The sequence below is a fragment of the Aegilops tauschii genome, chromosome 2, assembly GCF_002575655.3.
Source record: "Aegilops tauschii subsp. strangulata cultivar AL8/78 chromosome 2, Aet v6.0, whole genome shotgun sequence".
In the NCBI taxonomy this organism is placed as follows: domain Eukaryota; kingdom Viridiplantae; phylum Streptophyta; class Magnoliopsida; order Poales; family Poaceae; genus Aegilops; species Aegilops tauschii.
The window spans coordinates 565,295,897-565,315,405 of NC_053036.3; positions in this window are offsets into that span (position 1 = coordinate 565,295,897).

Sequence of the window (19,509 nt, forward strand, 5' to 3'; positions counted from 1 at the left end):
TCGCTCGTCCCCGACCGCCACTCATAAGGAGGACAATCAAAGAACACCTCATGTTTCAAATTTGTTACACAACGTTTACCATACGTGCATGCTACGGGATTTGCAAACTTCAACACAAGTATTTCTCAAATTCACAACTACTCAACTAGCACAACTTTAATATCACTACCTCCATATCTCAAAACAATCATCAAGCATTAAACTTCTCTTAGTATTCAACACACTCATAAGAAAGTTTTACTAATCTTGAATACTTTAGCATATTTCACAATTAAAGCAAATTACCATGCTGTTTTGTAGGACTCTCAAAATAATATAAGTAACGCATGAGAGAACAACAATTTCTATAAAACAAATCCACCACCGTGCTCTAAAAGATATAAGTGAAGCACTAGAGCAAAAACTATATAGCTCAAAAAATATAAGTGAAGCGCATAGAGTATTCTAATAAATTCCGAATCATGTGTGTCTCTCTCAAAAGTGTATTCAGCGAGGATGATTGTGGTAAACTAAAAAGCAAAGACTCAAATCATACAAGACGCTCCAAGCAAAACACATATCATGTGGTGAATAAAAATATAGCTCCAAGTAAAGTTACCGATGGACGAAGACGAAAGAGGGGATGCCCTTCCGGGGCATCCCCAAGCTTTGGCTTTTTGGTGTCCTTAGATTATCTTGGGGTGCCATGGGCATCCCCAAGCTTAGGCTCTTGCCACTCCTTGTTCCATAATCCATCAAATCTTTACCCAAAACTTGAAAACTTCACAACACAAAACTTAACAGAAAATCTCGTGAGCTCCGTTAGCGAAAGAAAAGAAAACACCACTTCAAGGTACTGTATTGAACTCATTCTTTATTTATATTGGTGTTAAAATTACTGTATTCCAAATTCTCTATGGTTTATAAACTATTTTACTAGCCATAGATTCATCAAAATAAGCAAACAACACACGAAAAACAGAATCTGTCAAAAACAGAACAGTCTGTAGTAATCTGTAACTAACGCAAACTTCTGTAACTCAAAAAATTCTACCAAAATAGGAAGACCTAGAAAATTTGATTATTGATCAGCTTCAATTGGAATCAGTATTTTATCACATTCTGGTGATTTTTAACAATTGTTTTCGTGAACAGAAAGTTTCTGGAATTTTCAGCAAGATCAAATAACTATCATCCAAGAAGATCCTATAGGTTTAACTTGGCACAAACACTAATTAAAACATAAAAACAAATCTAACCAGAGGCTAGATCAAATATTTATTCAAAAACAGAACGGAAATATATTGGGTTGTCTCCCAACAAGCGCTTTTCTTTAAAGCCTTTTAGCTAGGCATTGATAATTTTAATGATGCTCACATGAAAGACAAGAATTGAAGCACAAAAGGAGCATGATAAGGCATGTGACAAACACATCTAAGTCTAACATGCTTCCTATGCATAGGCATTTTATAAGCAAACAAATTATCATAGCAAGCAAAAATTAGCATATGCAAGGAAGAAGAAAGAGACGATAGCAATCTCAACATGACGAGAGGTAATTTAGTAACATGAAAATTTCTACAACCATATTTTCCTCTCTCGTAATAATTACATGTAGGATCATAGGCAAATTCAACAAAATAGCTATTACATAACATATTCTCAACACGATCCACATGCATGCGAAGTTGACACTCTTCCAAAATAGTGGGATTATCATTAACTAAAGTCATGACCTCTCCAAACCCACTTTTATCAAAAATACCATAAGATTGGACATTCTCCAAATATGTGGGATCTAAACTTGACACTCTTCCAAACCCACTTTCAATATTATTTCAAACACTATTATCAATCTCATATTCATCATGGGGCTTAAATAAATTTTCAAGATCATAAGAAGAATCACCCCAATCATAATCATTCCAACAAGTAATAGTCATACAAAAACTAGCATCTCCAAGCTTAGGGTTCTGCATATTATTAGCACAATTGACATCAAGAGAATTTATAGTAAAATTCTTGCAATCATGCTTTTTATTCAAGGAGCTATCGTGAATCTCTTCATAAATTTCTTCATCACAATTTTCAGATTCATGAATTTCAAGCAAAACCTCATAAAGATAATCTAGTGCACTCAAATCACTAGAAATTGGTTCATCATAATTGGATCTCGTAAAAAGATTAGCAAGTGGATGGGGTTCCATATCAATAGGTTTTTAGCAAGCGAAGATGCAAGCATATAAAAGGCACATGGTAACACAAGCAAACAAGAAGCAAGCGAAAAAGAGGCGAACGGAAAAGTGAGGGCGAATAAAACAGCAATGGTGAAGTGGGGGAGAGGAAAACGAGAGGCAAATGGCAAATAATGTAATGCGAGGGATAACAGTTTGTGATGGGTACTTGGTATGTCTTGACTTGTGCGTAGACTCCCCGGCAACGGCGCCAGAAATGGCTCGTTGTCGGGAGTCAAATCTTGACTTAACTTGGCGCGAATCTCCCCCGCAACGGCGCCAGAAATTCTTCTTGCTACCTCTTGAGCACTGTGTTGGTTTTCCCTTGAAGAGGAAAGGGTGATGCAGTAAAGTAGCGTAAGTATTTCCCTCAGTTTTTGAGAACCAAGGTATCAATCCAGTAGGAAACCATGCTCGAGTCCCACGCACCTACACAAACAAATAAGAACCTCGCAACCAACGCGATAAAGGGGTTGTCAATCCCTTCACGGTCACTTACGAGAGTGAGATCTGATAGATATGATAAGATAATATTTTTGGTATTTTTACGATAAAGACTAAAAGTAAAGAAAGCAAAATAAACGGTAATAGAAATAGCTTGTTGTTGGGAAATTAATATGATGGAAAATAGACCCGGGGGCCATAGGTTTCACTAGTGGCTTCTCTCAAGAGCATAAGTATTACGGTGGGTAAATGAATTACTGTCGAGCAATTGATAGAATTGAGCGTAGTTATGAGAATATCTAGGTATGATCATGTATATAGGCATCATGTCCGCGACAAGTAGACCGAAACGATTCTGCATCTACTACTATTACTCCACACATCGAACGCTATCCAGCATGCATCTAGAGTATTAAGTTCATAAGAACAGAGTAATGCTTTAAGTAAGATGACATGATGTAGAGGGATAAACTCATGCAATATGATATAAACCCCATCTTTTTATCCTCGATGGCAACAATACAATACGTGTCGTTTCCCTTTCTGTCACTGGGATCGAGCACCGCAAGATTGAACCCAAAGCTAAGCACTTCTCCCGTTGCAAGAAAGATCAATCTAGTAGGCCAAACCAAACTGATAATTCGAAGAGACTTGCAAAGATAACCAATCATACATAAAAGAATTCAGAGGAGATTCAAATATTGTTCATAGATAAACTTGATCATAAACCCACAATTCATCGGATCTCGACAAACACACCGCAAAAAGAAGATTACATCGAATAGATCTCCCAAGAAGATCGAGGAGAACTTTGTATTGAGATCCAAAGAGAGAGAAGAAGCCATCTAGCTAATAACTATGGACCCGAAGGTCTGAGGTAAACTACTCACACATCATCGGAGAGGCTATGGTGTTGATGTAGAAGCCCTCCGTGATCAATGCCCCCTCCGGCGGAGCACCGGAAAAGGCCCCAAGATGGGATCTCACGGGTACAGAAGGTTGCGGCGGTGGAAATAGGGTTTTGGCCCCGTATATGATGTTTCCAGGGTGTATGGGTATATATAGGAGGAAGAAGTATGTCGGTGGAGCAACGAGGGGCCCACGAGGGTGGAGGGCGCGCCCAGTGGGGGTAGGCGTGCCCCCTGCCTCGTGCCTTCGTCGTTGATTACTTTACGTAGACTCCAAGTCCTCTGGATCATGTTTGTTCCGAAAATCACGTTCCCGAAGGTTTCATTCCGTTTGGACTCCATTTGATATCCTTTTCTTTCGAAACACTGAAATAGGCAAAAAACAGCAATTTGGGCTGGGCCTCCGGTTAATAGGTTAGTCCCAAAAATAATATAAAAGTGTATAATAAAGCCCAATAAACATCTAAAACAGAATATAACATAGCATGGAACAATCAAAAATTATAGATACGTTGGAGACGTATCAAGTGCCTCCACGTTGCGACGATGCAGCTCTTCCCTCTGCTCCGAAGTAAGGGCTTGGGGGCGATATTCGTTGAGACCACGCGAGGGGCCGCCGCTGCCGCCACAACGGAACCCAGGCGAGCTGCAAGGCGAGTGGACCATGAGGACTTCCGCCGCAGGGTCGCTGCTCCCGCACTCGGAAAGAGTATCCGCGCGACCAGTCGACAGGTCGAATGGTCTATAGAGAGATTGGTCTTGCTCGATAGCCACAACTTGAGGAGTGGTCGACTGGCGAGCCACCGCATGCTTCACCCATCGCTGGAGCCGCGATCGACCGGATCGCTTGTGGTGGCGTATAGCGGGGAGAGTGGATGATACGGGAGCCAACCGATACTAGGTCGACGGCTGCCGCAGGAGGACGCCGCAGGCACTCACGCGGAAATGCGCCGCCCGGCTGATGGGAAGGGCCTCAACGTCGAGGGGGGCTTCTTGGAGCCAAGCAGAGTTATCGGCAATGAAGACAAGCGCGCCGAGAGGGATCTCGTGGCCCAAGGCCACACCACTGCCGGAAACCATGTTGATGGAGATCAGAAAAACTACAACCTCACCGGAAGTCGCTAAGACGCCTGCCCCACGGTGGGTGCCAACTGTCGTGGGAGTAAGTCTGACAATAAGAATAGGGGGTACGTAGGAGGAGGCAAGGCCCTAGCTACGGCAAGGTTGTACACGCGAGTTTACGAGTTCAGGCCCCTCTCGAAGGAGGTAATAGCCCTACGTCTCGGTGCCCGGAGGCTTGTCGACTGGTATATGCGTGTGAGTTACAAGGGGTGCGAACCCTTGTGCCAGAGGAGGGGGTAGCTTATAGAGAGTGCGCCAGACCCCTCCAGCCCTCGGTTACACATGGGTCAATGTGAGTTAAGACAGGGGCGTTACTGGTAACGCCTGCTATAATGACTATTAATGACCTTTAAGACTACAGAGTGAACGCCTGACTGTTGCCATCCTGTGGTGGCTTTAGATCTTCTGTATTCCGAGTGATTCTTCATATGGTCGAGTGACTCTATCTTGGTCGAGTGGAATTGGGTATCCGAGTGGAATAGCTAGTCGAGTGGATTGCACTCCAAGGTGATTTCACTCGGTATCTTCTCTTGTACTTCGAATGCCTTTGACTCTAGGGCAATATCCTTAGGTAGGACGTCTAGCCCAGGCCTGTGACCCTACCCTAGGTACATGTCATCGTCAGGGGCTGCGCCCCATTCCCCTTGTCCAATTCAGACTGCCCATGGGGTGGGGGCGCCACCCCTTGTCGTCTGCCCTCTCTCTCTCCCCTATGGCCCATAGAGGCCCATTACTTTCCCCGGGGGGTTCCGATAACACCTCGGTACTCCGATAAATATCTGAATCCCTCCGAAACTATTCCGGTGTCCGAATACTATCGTCCAATATATCAATCTTTACCTCTTGACCATTTCGAGACTCCTCGTCATGTTCATGATCTCATCCGGGATTTAGAACAATCTTCGGACACCAAAACACATAACTCATAATACAAATCGTCATCGAACGTTAAGCGTGCGGACCCTACGGGTTCGAGAACAATGTAGACATGATCGAGACACATCTCCGATCAATAACCAACAGCGGAACCTGGATGCTCATATTGGTTCCTACATATTCTACGAAGATCTTTATCGGTCAAACCTCAATGACAACATACGTTATTCCCTTTGTCATCGGTATGTTACTTGCCCGAGATTCGATCGTCGGTATCTTCATACCTAGTTCAATCTCGTTACTGGCAAGTCTCTTTACTCGTTCTGTAATGCATCATCCCACAATTAACTCATTAGTCACATTTCTTGCAAGGCTTATCATGATGTGCATTACCGAGAGGGCCCAGAGATACCTCTCCTATACTCGGAGTGACAAATCCTAATCTCGATCTATGCCAACCCAACAAACTCCTTCGGAGACACCTGTAGAGCATCTTTATAATCACCTAGTTATGTTGTGACGTTTGATAGCACACAAGGTGTTCCTCCGGTATTCGGGAGTTGCATAATTACATAGTCCAAGGACTATCTACAAGTCATGAAGAAAGCAATAGCAATAAAACTTAACAATCATTATGCTAAGCTAACGAATGGGTCTTGTCCATCACATCATTCTCCTAATGATGTGATCCGTTCATCAAATGACAACACATGTCTATGATCAGGAAACTTAACCATCTTTGATTAACGAGCTAATCTAGTAGAGGCATACTAGGGACACTTTGTTTTGTCTATGTATTCACACATGTATCAAGTTTCCGGTTAATACAATTCTAGCATGAATAATAAACATTTATCATGAAATAAGTAAATATAAATAACAACTTTAATATTGCCTCTAGGGCATATTTCCTTTAGTCTCACACTTGCACTAGAGTCAATAATCTAGAACATTGTAATGATTCTAACACCCATGGAGTCTTGGTGTTGATCATGTTTTGCTTGTGGAAGAGGCTTAGTCAACGGGTTTGCAACATTCAGATCCGTATGTATTTTGCAAATCTCTATGTCTCCCTCCTTGACTTGATCACGGGTGGAGTTGAAGCGTCTCTTGATGTGTTTGGTTCTCTTGTGAATCTGGATTCCTTTGCCAAGGCAATTGCTCCAGTATTGTCACAAAAGATTTTCATTGGACCCGATGCACTAGGTAATACACCTAGATCGGATATGAACTCCTTCATCCAGACTCCTTCATTTGCTGCTTCCGAAGCAGCTATGTACTCCGCTTCACACGTAGATCCCACCACGAAGCTTTGCTTGGAACTGCACCAACTGACAGCTCCACCATTAAATATAAATACGTATCCAGTTTGCGACTTAGAGTCATCCGGACAAGTGTCCAAGCTAGCATCGATGTAACCATTCACGACGAGCTCTTTGTCGCCCCCATAAACGAGAAACATATCCTTAGTCCTTTTCAGGTATTTCAGGATGTTCTAGACCGCTGTCTAGTGATCCACTCCTGGATTACTTTGGTACCTCCCTGATAAACTTATAGCAAGGCACACATCAGGTCTGGTACACATCATTGCATACATGATAGAACCTATGGTTGAGGCATAGGGAACGACCTTCATTTTCTCTCTGTCTTCTGCAGTGGTCGGGCATTGAGTCTGACTCAACTTCACACCTTGTAACACATGCAAGAACCCTTTCTTTGACTGATCCATTTTGAACTTCTTTAAAACTTTATCAAGGTATGTGCTTTGTGAAAGTCCAATTAAGCGTCTTGATCTATCTCTATAGATCTTGATGCCCAATATATAAGCAGCTTCACCGAGGTCTTTCGTTGAAAAATTCTTATTCAAGTATCCTTTTATGCTATCCAGAAATTCTATATCATTTCCAATCAACAATATGCCATCCACATATAATATTAGAAATGCTACAGAGCTCCCACTCACTTTCTTGTAAATACAGGCTTATTCGAAAGTTTGTATAAAACCATATGCTTTGATCACACTATCAAAGCGTATATTCCAACTCCGAGATGCTTGCACCAGTCCATAAATGGATCGCTGGAGCTTGCACACTTTGTTAGCACCTTTAGGATCGACAAAACCTTCTGGTTGCATCATATACAACTCTTCTTTAAGAAATCCATTAAGGAATGCATTTTTGACGTCCATTTGCCAGATTTCATAATCATAAAATGCGGCAATTGCTAACATGATTCGGGCAGACTTAAGCATCGCTACGGGTGAGAAGGTCTCATCGTAGTCAACTCCTCGAACTTGTCAAAAACGTTTTACAACAAGTCAAGCTTTGTAGACAGTAACATTACCATCAGCGTCGGTCTTCTTCTTGAAGATCCATTTATTCTCTATGGCTTGCCGATCATCGGGCAAGTCAACCAAAGTCCATACTTTGTTATCATACATGGATCCCATCTCAGATTTCATGGCCTCAAGCCATTTCGCAGAATCTGGGCTCATCATCGCTTCCTCATAGTTCGTAGGTTCGTCATGGTCTAGTAACATGACTTCCAGAACAGGATTACCGTACCACTTCGGTGCGGAACGTGCTTTGGTTGACCTACGAGGTTCAGTAGTAACTTGATCTGAAGTTTCATGATCATCATCATTAGCTTCCTCCCTAATTGGTGTAGGCATCACAGGAACAGTTTTCTGTGATGAGCTACTTTCCAATTCAAGAGAAGGTACAATTACCTCATCAAGTTCTACTTTCCTTCCACTCACTTCTTTCGAGAGAAACTCCTTCTCTAGAAAGGATCCATTCTTAGCAACAAATATCTTGCCTTCGGATCTATGATAGAAGGTGTACCCAACAGTTTTTTTGGGTATCCTATGAAGACGCACTTCTTCGATTTGGGTTCGAGCTTATCAGGCTGAAGCTTTTTCACATAAGCATCGCAACCCCAAACTTTAAGAAACGAGAGCTTAGGTTTCTTGCTAAACCACAGTTCATACGGTGTCGTCTCAACAGATTTAGATGGTGCCCTATTTAACGTGAATGCAGCTGTCTCTAATGCATAACCCCAAAACGATAGTGGTAAATTGGTAAGAGACATCATAGATTGCACCATATCTAATAAAGTACGGTTACGACGTTCGAACACACCATTACGCTGTGGTGTTCTAGGCGGCGTGAGTTGCCAAACTATTCCACATTGTTTTAAATGAAGACCAAACTCGTAACTCAAATATTCGCCTCCGCGATTAGATCGTAGAAACTTTATTTTCTTGTTACGATGATTTTCCACTCACTCTGGAATTCTTTGAACTTTTCAAATGTTTCAGACTTGTGTTTCATTAAGTAGATATACCCATATCTGCTGAAATCATCTATGAAGGTCAGAAAATAACGATACCCGCCGCGAGCCTCAACACTCGTCGGACCGCATACATCGGTATGTATAATTTCCAATAAGTCAGTAGCTCGTTCCATTGTTCTGGAGAACGGAGTCTTAGTCATCTTGCCCATGAGGCATGGTTCGCAAGCATCAAGTGATTCTAAAAGACCATCCGCATGGAGTTTCTTCATGCGCTTTACACCAATATGACCTAAACGGCAGTGCCACAAATATGTTGCGCTATCATTATTGAATTTACATCTTTTGGCATAAATATTATGAATATGTGTATCACCACGATCGAGATTCAACAAAAATAGACCACTCATCAAGGGTGCATGACCATAAAAGATATTACTCATATAAATAGAACAACCATTATTCTCTGATTTAAATGAATAATTGTCTCGCATCAAACAAGATCCAGATATAATGTTCATGCTCAACGTTGGCACCAAATAACAGTTATTCAGGTCTAAAACTAATCCCGAAGGTAGATGTAGAGGTAGCGTGCCGACGGCGATCACATCGACCTTGGAACCATTTCCGACGCGCATCGTCACCTCGTCCTTAGCCAAACTTCGTTTAATCCGTAGCCTCTGTTTCGAGTTGCAAATATGAGCAACAGAACCAGTATCAAATGCTCAGGCGCTACTATGAGCATTAGTAAGGTACACATCAATAACATGTATACCGAATATACCTTTGGTCACTTTGCCATCCTTCTTATCCGCCAAATACTTGGGGCAGTTCCGCTTCCAGTGTCCAGTCCCTTTGCAGTAGAAGCACTCAGTTTCAGGCTTAGGTCCAGACTTGGGCTTCTTCCCGGGAGTGGCAACTTGCTTGCCATTCTTCTTGAAGTTCCCCTTCTTTCCTTTGCCCTTTTTCTTGAAACTAGTGGTCTTGTTAACCATCAACACTTGATGTTCTTTCTTGATTTCTACCTCCGCAACTTTGAGCATAGCGAAGAGCTCGGGAATTGTCTTATCCATCCCTTGCATATTATAGTTCATCATGAATCCTTTGTAGCTTGGTGGCAGTGATTGATGAACTCTGTCAATAACACTATCATCCGGAAGATTAACTCCCAGCTGAGTCAAGTGATTATGGTACCCAGACATTCTGAGTATGTGTTCACTGACAGAACTGTTCTCCTCCATTTTGCAGCTATATATAGAACTGGCAAAAAAATTAAATCTTTCAGCACAATCATCTAGCCTCTCTTGCAAATTTTTCGTTTCTAAATATTTATGCTTCTTACAAAATCTATCTTCCATTTTTGGTGTGCAATTGCACTCCCAATTCACTCCGCAAAAAGTGACATGCTTATAAGAAACATTTTTGTCATGACTAGTGCAATCATCATTAGCATTTTGGATATTCAAAGAATTCATACTAACAACATTGCAATCATGTTCATCATTCAAATATTTTGTGCCAAGCATTTCATTGACTTCTTCTTCTAACAATTGAGCACAATTTTCCGAACCATCATTTTCAAGAAAGATATTATAAAGATGATCAATAATATGATGCAACCTAAATTCCATTTTTATGTAGTTTTCTTTTATAGACCAAACTCGTGATAAACAAGAAACTAAAAGATTCAATTGCAAGATCTAAAGATATACCTTCAAGCACTCACCTCCCCGGCAACGGCGCCAGAAAAGAGCTTCATGTCTACTACGCAACTTTATTCTTGTAGACACGTGTTGGGCCTCCAAGCGCAGAGTTTTGTAGGGCAGTAGCAATTTTCCCTCAAGTGGATGACCTAAGGTTTATCAATCCGTGGGAGGCGTAGGATGAAGATAGTCTCTCTCAAACGACCCTGCAACCAAATACAAGAAATCTCTTGTGTCCCCACACACCCAATACAATGGAAAATTGTATAGGTGCACTAGTTCGGCGAAGAGATGGTGATAAAAGTGTAATATTGATGGTAGAAATATATTTTTATAATCTGAATAAATAAAAACAGCAAAGTAGCAAATAGTAAACGGGCACAAAAACGGTATTGCAATGCTTGAAAATGAGGCCTAGGGTCCGTACTTTCACTAGTGCAATCTCTCAACAGTGCTAATATAATTGGATCATATAACCACCCGTCAAAGTACGATGAAGAATCACTCCAAAGTTCCTATCTAGCGGAGAACATAAGAATAAATTGTTTGTAGGGTACGAATCCACCTCAAAGCTATTCTTTCCGTTCGATCTATTCAAGAGTTCGTACTAAAATAACACAAAGATATTCTTTCTGTTCGCTCTATCCTAGAGTCCATACTAAAATAACACCAAAGCAAATTCATATTCATAATACTCAATCCAACACAAAGAACTTCAAAGAGTGCCCCAAGATTTCTACCGAAGAAACAAAGACAAGAACGTGCATCAACCCCTATGCATAGATTACCCCAATGTCACCTCGGGAATCCGCGAGTTGAGTGCCAAAACATTTATCAAGTGAATCAATACGATACCCCATTGTCACCACAAGTATTCAATTGCAAGACATATATCAAGTGTTCTCAAATCCATAAAATTACTCAATGCGATAACAACGAAATCTCAAAGGGAAAAACTCAATTCATCACAACAAGATAGAGAGGAGAAAACACCATATGATCCGACTATATTAACAAAGTCCGCGATACATCAAGATCGTGACATATCAAGAACACGAGAGAGACAGAGAGAGATTAAACACATAGCTATTGGTTCAAACCCTCAGCCCCGAGGGTGTACTACTCCCTCCTCATCGTGGTGGCCGCCGGGATGATGAAGATGGCCACTGGAGATGATTCCCCCCTCCGGCAGGGTGCCGGAAAGGGTCTAGATTGGTTTTCAGCGGCTACAGGGCATTGCAACGGCGGAACATATGATCTAGGTCAACCTCGAAGGGTTTTGGAATATTTGTTATTTTATAGGGTAAAGAGGGGGTGCGGGAGGCCACCGAGGTGGGAACAACCCACCTGGGCACGCCTGGGCCCCCAGGCGCGCCCTGGTGGGTTGTTCCCCCTCAGGGCACCCCCAGGTGCTGCTCTGGCCCAATGGATGTCTTCTGGTCCATAAAAAATCTTCGTGGAGTTTTGTTGCATTTGGACTCTGTTTGGTATTGATTTCCTACGATGTAAAAAACAAGCAAAAAACAGCAACTGACACTGGGCACTGGGTCAATATGTTAGTCCCAAAAATGATATAAAGTTGCTATAAAACGATTGTAAAACATCCAAGAATGATAAAATAACAGCATGAATACTTCATAAATTATAGAGACGTTGGAGACATATCAACATCCCCAAGCTTAATTCCTACTCGTCCTCGAGTAGGTAAATGATAAAAGAAATAATTTATGAAGTGTGAATGCTAGCAAAGAGCATAAGTTTGATCAATGAAAATTTCAATCACTTTTCCTAGCATCATAACAGCAATTCTTTCTTATAAAACTTCTCATGTTATAGTAGCAACCAATTCATATGTTAAGGTTCAAACAATGAACTCTCTTGAAACTCAACAACCTATGTTCTTAGTCACCTACAAGCAATTGCAATTCAACTTATTCAACAGAGTTTAAGTAAGAGCTCCACATACTCAACTATCATATAGTCTTCTATGATTGCTAACAGTCACCGCATACACATGAGCAAAACGTTTCAAACGGACACATAGAAAGACAGGGGCTTATGGTTTTGCCTCCCAATGTATTCACCTCAAGGGTGATGTCAACAATAATAACTCATGCCACCTATATTCAACTGGACATATGTGCCTAGATCTTTCCTCACCACATGATGCTTGCCAAAAGAGAAAAATGAAAAGGAATAGAGAGAATAACTCTGACTCTTTTGCATAAAAATAAATACTGAAAAGTAAAAGATAGGCCCTTCGCAGAGGGAAGCAGAGGTTTCCATGCGCTTATTTGTTTGTATGCTCAACCCCTTAGTGCAAAAGAACGTCATGTTATCTTGCCCCTTATGATAGCAACCTTTATTATGCAGTCTGTCGCTTTTATTGCTTTGCCATCACAAGTTCATACAACGCTCAATTTTCTCTTACACTAAATGATCTAACAGTTTTAGAAGCAATTTTTATTGCCTTATTGCACCGATGACAACTTACTTGAAGGATCTTGCTCAATCCTTAGGTAGGTATGGTGGACTCTTGAAGATAAGATTTGGGTTTAAGGGTTTTTGGATGCACAAGTAGTATCTCTACTTAGTGCGGAATTTTTGGCTAGCAAAGATGGGGGGCAAGCACCACATGTTGAAGGATCTATGACAATATAACTTCTATGTGAATATGAACAAACTTAAATCATTACGTTGTCTTCCTTGTCCAACGTCAACAATTTTGGCATATAATATTTTGATGGGGGCTGACAATCACAGAAGATTTCCAAGATAGTGTATTTGCAAGTGAAAGTTCTCTTCCTTATACTAATTATTCGTGAATGGCTTGTATGACCAAAATTGTGATTGTCAAGCCTCAAAAGATTTCACTTTCTAAACCCAATGTGAAGCTACCACTAGGCCCATGGGGGGTGGGGCGCCACCCCTTGTGGGCTGCCCTCTCTCTCCCCTATGGCCCATAGAGGCCCATTACTTTCCCCGGGGGGTTCCGGTAACCCCTTGGTACTCTAATAAATATCTGAATAACTCCGAAACCATTCTGGTGTCCAAATACTATCGTCCAATATATCAATCTTCACCTCTCGACCATTTCGAGACTCCTCGTCATGTCCGTGATCTCATCCGGGACTCCGAACAATCTTCGGACACCAAAACACATAACTCGTAATACAAATCGTCATCGAACGTTAAGTGTGCGGACCCTATGGGTACGAGAACTATGTAGACATGATCGAGGCACATCTTCGATCAATAACCAACAGCGGAACATGTATGCTCATATTGGTTCCTACATATTCTACGAAGATCTTTATCGGTCAAATTGCAATGACAACATACGTTATTCCCTTTGTCATCAGTATGTTACTTGCCCGAGATTCAATCGTTGGTATCTTCATACCTAGTTCAATCTCGTTACCGGCAAGTCTCTTTACTCGTTCCGCAATGCATCATCCCACAACTAACTCATTAGTCACATTGCTTGCAATGCTTATCATGATGTGCATTACCGAGAGGGCCCAGAGATACCTCTCCGATACTCGGAGTGGCAAATCCTAATCTCGATCTATGCCAACCCAACAAACACCTTCGAAGCATCTTTATAATCACCCAGTTACGTTGTGACGTTTGATAGCACACAAGGTGTTCCTCCGGTATTCGGGAGTTGCATAATCTCATAGTCAAAGGAATATGTATAAGTCATGAAGAAAGCAATAGCAATAAAACTTAACGATCATTATGCTAAGCTAGCGGATGGGTCTTGTCCATCACATCATTCTCCTAATGATGTGATCCCGTTCATCAAATGACAACACATGTCTATGGTCAGGAAACTTAACCATCTTTGATTAACGAGCTAGTCTAGTAGAGGCATACTAGGGACACTTTGTTTTGTCTATGTATTCACACATGTATCAAGTTTCCGGTTAATACAATTCTAGCATGAATAATAAACATTTATCATGAAATAAGGAAATATAAATAACAACTTTATTATTGCCTCTAGGGCATATTTCCTTCAACGTTTTCGTCCTGCTTTCTCTGGTATAAATCTTGAGGCACTCTTTGAAATTCTTTGTGTTGGATTGAATACTATTAATCTGAAGTTGTTTGATGCTAATCGTATAATTGACTCACGGATACTTGTGGTGACATTGGAGTATCTAGGTGACATTAGAGTTGGTTAATGTGTATCATATGGTGTTATTTTAGTACGAACTCTAGGGCTGTTCGTGATACTTATAGTAATAGCTCAATAGATTGATCGGAAAGGATAACTTTGAGGTGGTTTCGTACCCTACAAACAATTTCATCTTATGTTCTCCGCTTGATAAGAACTTTGGAGTGATTCTTTATCGCACGTTGAGGGGTTGTTATATGATTCAGTTATGTTAGCATTGTTAAGAGATTGCACTAGTGAAAGTATGAAACCTAGGCCTTGTTTCTAAGCATTGCAATACCGTTTGTGCTCCATTTTATCACTTGCTACCTTGTTTTTTCATATATATTTTCAGATTACAAAAACCTATATCTACAATCCATACTACACTTGTATCACCATCTCTTCGCCGAACTAGTGCACCTATACAATTCGCCATTGTATTGGGTGTGTTCGGGACACAAGGGATTTCTTGTATTTGGTTGCAGGGTTGTTTGAGAGAGACCATCCTACGCCTCCCATGGATTGATAAACCTTAGGTCATCTACTTGAGGGAAAATTGCTACTGTCCTACAAAATTCTGCGCTTGGAGGCCCAACACGAGTCTACAAGAATAAGTTGTGTAGTACACATCAAAGACGTAGTGTATTATCTCATCCGCGAGCGCCAGAACCTGGATAAAATCCTTGTCCTTGTTACCATCGTGCCAAGTCGCCTAGCTAGGATACCCTACAGAGGGATCCGCTAGATTTAGCTCCGACAAACTGCCTAGACGCTCACCCCAAAATTGAGGGAAAACCATCTTTGGGCGAGAGAGTAAGGGTGCGCTAAGTGGACGAGGACTACCAGAATGTAACAGATGGGAGCTACCGAAGCGGGATGGCTCACGCAAAGGCGATCGCTCGAGAGGTCGAGAACGACGATTAGGAGACTGATGGATAGTAAAAAAACGGGGATCTGACAGGCGAAACATACCCGTAACTGGAGGCGGAACAAAGGCGGTGACTACCCCGTTACCAGCCCCCGGTGTGATGTTTCAACAAAGTGGGCATCTGTCCAATTGGTTGTTGCAGTCGGCGGTGTAGAGAGCGGCGCACCTCCCGGTCATGGTAGCAGGGGAGGAAGATTCGTCGGCTTGAACATGAGAGCCGGGTTCCTCGCGACGAGATCCAGCTCCCATCGCACGCCCCCAAGCTCCCTGCTCTAGATCCGCAACCGACTTCTCCAGCGTCGGCCTCCACTCCGCTAGATCGATCACCGCAAGCCGGATCTCCTCGAAGAGAGTTGTGGACGCCTCCACCGCCTTCTAGATAGATGTGTTTTGCTCCTGGATAGCCTTGAGTGCCGCCATCAAGTCATCGACCCGTTGCTCCATTTCGCCGGTGTGACACTGCTGGCGCGTGGTGAAGGGGGTCTCTTGAGATAACCCGGAGGCTCTGATACCATATGTCACGCCCCTCTTCTCGATTCACACAGGCATAGGTCGGCAACAAGGATTTAGGGCACATTTGATTCAAAGGAATTTTATTGAATGTTGAAGGATTGTCCTTAGGATTTTTTTTTCCTACGTTGTCCTTTGAGTCCTTTGATTCATACGATTGGATCCCATAAGAATTTTTTCTATGAAACCTTTTGTACTACATTTCATAGGAAATTTAACATCCACTCCAACCTCTTTTTACAATTCCTTTGTTTTTTCATGAGACATCAAACACTCCTTCTGATCCTGTAGGATTCAAATGGTCAGGCCACTTGAACCCTATATTTTTCCTATTCCCACATTTTCGAAATCCTGTGAATCAAAGAGGCCTTTAGGGTAGGGTGTGGAGGAAGAGGAGGCAATATGGAGGAGGAGGAGAGGAGGACTTGGGAAAAAGTGTTTGCCAATTACATCGCCGTGACTGACCCTTAGGTCTCACTCGCTCATAAGTAGCTCCTCACAGCCCCATGTGACGGGGCCGAAGAATTTGTTGGGCTTCCTACTCCTCATGGGCTTGATGGGTTGGGTTCGGGCACCTTGTCGTCCCTCGGCTTGATAGCATGGCTGGTAGGCGTGACATTAAAATTATTGGGCCAGATTCATATTACGCGGCCAATTGGACGAATTAGCATATAACAGTATTTTTGGTGAAGAACAGAGAATACGATACATCCATCCCTAGCACCGGTGTACCACAAAAAGAGCTCCAGGAATGAAAGAAGGTGATGTCCGACGTGTCGGCAAGGCTTGCCATGGATCACGGTTTGGCACGACGGCTCCGAGGACACCACCGAAGTAGAGCATCGAACAAAACCTAGGCCGCTTTTTGAGGTTTTACTCGGGAACCTGGAGCCCTGGAAGGCCGAAGGCGTAACCGGCCAGGGTCACGTGCACCGAGTTTCCGTTCACCAGCCAGCGTTGCGAAGTGGGTGGCGGCGTCCAGATCGATGGATTGGCTTCGTTTCGGCGCACCCAAAGTGAGCCTCCTCTTCTCTCGTCTCCGCCACAAGCTGCCCACCAGTGCCAGGGCGCGCTGTACAGATCACACAGAACCAGCGGCCCCTCTCTCGTGTGCATCGGATGAGGTGCGTTGCGCCAACTGCTCGCTCCGCAGTGGCCAGGCCTTTTTCTTTACTCAAACAAAAGCCGTCGCTTTGCGCCGAGCTGCGCGCACACGAGTCGGGTTTTCACAAGACCATTTTCTTTTTGAGGATAACACTATCATTATGCGTGAAGAAACGAACCCTGGACTGCTACTCGCCACGGTCGAAAAGAAAAGGAAAGGATAAAACCGCCCGAGGCAGCATATCCAAGCATCGACCCTAGCTGGAAGCGTCGCCGTCCCGAACCCAAAGACGGCAATTAAAGCGCCTGTGAGTGAGTGAGTGAATTATTGCCCTCGGACTACGCTACGCTAAACGAGTGGAGCGTGACCCAGCTTAGCTATATCCTATCCGGTCACACTGTCACCACACAAACAATGGTTTATCTCTTAGTATCAACTCACCAAACGATGTTTTTCTAACCAAATATAAACGGATGGCCGATGCCGATGACGACGACGCCGACGGATAATACCCGGATACTCGCGCAGCTGTGCCACACGGCACGACCTCGTGGGCGACACAGTGGTGGGCACAGGCAACATCCGCCTCTCGCGACTCCGCGAGAAACCCAAGCGTCTGGCGGGCGGGTCACGTCTCCACCCAAACTCCTTCCAGCGGTGGTGCGGAGCGAGCATGTGGCTGGGAAGGCTCCCGTCGACCGCGAGCGGTGCCAACCCGGACTCAGGAGCATGTGGAGGAGGATCGTCCATGCCCATCCGAGGAGGAAAAAGCGCTGCCAAACAGCGGGGCTCCACGTGGGGAGGCGTCAGCAGCGAGCGACGCCCTCGGCCAGCTTGCCGGCCTTGACGTGTCCAAAAAGCGAGTGGGGGGCCCCGCCGCCCCTGCGCTTTTCTATCCATCCGTCCATCCATCCATCCCAGCAGTGAGGCGGGTGGGTGGGTCCCGTCCCGACTGGCGATATTTCAAAGCGGGCAAGGCGTGTGTACACTGTTTCGAGAAAATTACAGTTTGGGAGGAATCAATCCGGGAGGTGGACAGGGTCAGGTCAGAGATTTCAGCAGTCCCGTGCGATCCGTCCCAACACGAGATATTTCCTCTTTCCCACAACGAGCGAGCAGTCCCGTGTACTACTATTCAGAGATATTTCCTCCTGTAGCTAGCTAGCTACGAGAGATATTCTTGGCTACGCTTTTGGGTTTTTGCCCGCTCTTTTGCCGGATCCAGCAGCGAGATATTTGTTGAGGAGGCCTGCCGGACATTCATGGTTGCCCTTTTGCATTTCGCTTGCTCGGGGCGTGAAGCCTCTCGCACTCCTCTCTGTCGACAGACAATAGGGAAATATCTCATCACCATGCCACCATGTGCGGAAGAATAAAAGTTTAGGGAATAGTACTTGATTATAAGATTTATTTTCTTGAACGGTATAAGAAAATCAGATATTTCTACGGTGGTGTTTTGCATTTATGACAATGAGCTTTTTTTCATGATTTTTTTGAAGGCGAGATGCTATATATCCTTGGTTACACTTTTGGTTTTTGCTTGTTCTTCGCCGGATCAAAGCTACAAGATATTTGTGGAGGAGACCACTTATTTGGTTTCCACTTTGTCTGAGGTGTTATGATGACATTTTAGTCTCTTGAGCTTTATCTGTTGACGAACAGGACATAAATATCTAATCGCTACATGTAGAAGAGTAAAAAATGTAGGGAGTACCTGCTTATAACAAAAATATTATTTCTAAGGTTGTGTTTGTCATTTATGAAATGCAACTTAGGCAAAAATGTTGGGTTTTTTTTTATTTTAGTTTAATGATAATATTATCAGTTTCACTTTTGGTTTTTTACTTGTGCACTACAAGATGGAGTTGCTTGATACTTTTGGAGCAAAATTGTTAGATATTTTGGTTTTGCTGGTTTGAGGTGTGATGATGATATCTCAGTCTCTCACACTTTTTCTTATGACAAAACAACATGCAAATGTCTAATAGGTACTTGTATAGAAGAAAAAAACTTTAGGGGTATATGCTTTGAGAAAAATAATTATTTCTAAAGCCCTAGCTTGCCTGACAAGATTTTTTTGTCTATTTTAGTGATTATTTAATTTATTGTGGAGTATCTTCTTTTTTCCACGACATATTATAAAGTACATGGTCATTCTTTGCCAACATCGAGCTACAGTATATTTGTTGAGGAGAGTTGCTAGATATTCATGGTTGCACTGTTGCATTTTGCTTCATCTATGTC